Source organism: Sorex araneus, chromosome 6 (genome assembly GCF_027595985.1).
Source record: "Sorex araneus isolate mSorAra2 chromosome 6, mSorAra2.pri, whole genome shotgun sequence".
NCBI lineage: Eukaryota > Metazoa > Chordata > Mammalia > Eulipotyphla > Soricidae > Sorex > Sorex araneus.
The window spans coordinates 103534348-103536536 of NC_073307.1; the positions used below are offsets into that span (position 1 = coordinate 103534348).

General features: G+C 41.8%; 1 non-coding gene across 1 annotated transcript; it reads right to left on the reverse strand.

Moving 5' to 3' along the window:
• Positions 1-912: 912 nt before the first annotated feature.
• LOC129406174 (U6 spliceosomal RNA) lies at positions 913-1019 on the reverse strand. Its single transcript, XR_008630837.1, has one exon. It is a non-coding gene; the product is annotated as a U6 spliceosomal RNA (small nuclear RNA).
• Between the last annotated feature and the right edge of the window lie 1170 nt (positions 1020-2189).

Sequence of the window (2189 nt, forward strand, 5' to 3'; positions counted from 1 at the left end):
AATAGGAAATTATATATTTTAAAAATAAAATTTGTCAGTGATTTCAGCAAAGACCAATCAGAAAGTTTAGTCACCCATTCTAGATCAGTTGTGTGGGTCTAAGGAACGACTAAAGACCTGGTCCTGCCTCCTTAGCACATATCCTTGTTTTACTCATGCCTGGACTAGCACTGTTTATTTATAGTGAATACACTGAATCCTATAGTAACTCTCCTTAAATCCTATAATAACTGTCTTTCCCTTGTTGCATAAAACATTCCATTTCTGTTCTAGTGTGTGGTTTTCCACAGGTAAAAGAAGACTTCACTTTGTTGGATTTTATTCTTTGTTTGTCTTAAAATGATTTTGCTAATAGCATCATTAATCTTCAATTTTCTAGCCCAGTAAGAATATGGCCCTTGATAAACATTTTTTAATAGATGAGTATTGTGGAAGGCGTTCTGATCATGTTCATCGAGTCAAAAGAGAAAAATGCTGCTAAAAAATTTTTTTTTTTTAGTTCTTTTTTTTTTTTAAATTTATTTATTTTTAATTAGAGAATCACCGTGAGGGTACAGTTACAGATTTATACACTTTTGTGCTTATACTTCCCTCATACAAAGTTCGGGAACCCATCCCTTCACCAGTGCCCATTCTCCACCACCCGTAAAACCGGCGTCCCTCCCACCCTCCCCACTCCCATCTCCCCCCCACCCCACCCTGCCACTGTGGCAAGGCATTCCCTTCTGTTTTCTCTCTCTAATTAGCTGTTGTGGTTTGCAATAAAGGTGTTGAGTGGCCGCTGTGCTCAGTCTCTAGCCCTCATTCAGCCCGCAACTCCCTTCCCCCACATGGCCTTCGACTACAATGTAGTTGGTGATTGCTTCTCTGAGTTGACCTTTCCCCGGAACGTGAGGCCAGCCTCGAAGCCATAAAAATATGGAACGCTTCACGAATTTGCGTGTCATCCTTGCACAGGGGCCATGCTAATCTTCTCTGTATCGTTCCAATTTTAGTATATGTGCTGCCGAAGCGAGCACGCTGCTAAAAAAATTTTTATAAATTAGTTTTTGGTAGCAAAATTAGGGACAACTTTTAAATGATCCATACTGACAACTTTAAGTATTAAAATAAAAAAAGGATTAAAAAGAACAAGACTTTCATTGTTTATTAAAAAGGTCATTTTTTAACAAGGTCATTTTTCCTTTTTTGTTTTTGTATTTGGGCCACACCCAGTGGTGCCCAGAGCTAACTCTTGGCCCTGCACTCAGGGATCACTCCTGGTTGTGCTTGGGGGAACATATGGCATGCCAGGAATGAAACCCAAGGAGGCCATGTGCAAGGCAAGCACCCCACTTGCTGTACTATCTTTCCACCTGAAAAGGCTTTTATTCAAGCAAGAGGGAGGGAGAAAGGATAGGACCCGAAAAAGACACTCTGAGGAGGGTTTAATAAAGTTTTGGTGATCATCTTTGATTGTGCATAAAGCAAGGGGAGGCTTTTTGGTGAGTTTGTATGGCAGGGTTCCCCCTACTCTATCCAGGACTAGCAGCCATCCATTTATTTTCCTTAGTACACCCCTTCTGGGTGGTTTCTCATGGCAATTTTAAACTATTAGTTTGGGTGGGTAGTATGTAATTTGGAATTTATTACAATGTATTACAATTATGGTATAGAGGAAAAGGGAGTCATACAGGGAAAGGAGGAGCTTATGGTTGGCCTTGGATGCCATATTGGATCCTGCTGGTTTGAACAGATTTGAAACCACATCCTGAGATCCATGGCAGGGTTAGGACAGGTGTGAGAACACAGCCTTCCAGTTCCTGATTACTGTCAGGGAATTCCTGGTGGACCCCAATATGTTCAGATACAAGCAATATTACAATACCAGGTTTAAGCACTGAACCATTGGCTCACAGACTCAAACCTAGTATAACCAGGGGTGGGCCCAGAGTCCATTGATCATTGCTTGAAATCCCAACCTATCCTGAGATCCCTCCCCTCCCCCCACCCGCCCAACCTGCCTGCCCTTGTACCCACCCCCCACAAACACACACACAAATGGCAATAATTTTTTCGGTTTAGTCCAAATGTGGATGCTGGTCTCATGGAGGAAATCATAAGGCAATTGAGGACAGAAATATTCATTATAAAAGTTTCTTTAAACAGACTTTCAGGCCTATCCCCACTCCCATCCCCACCCTGTCAAT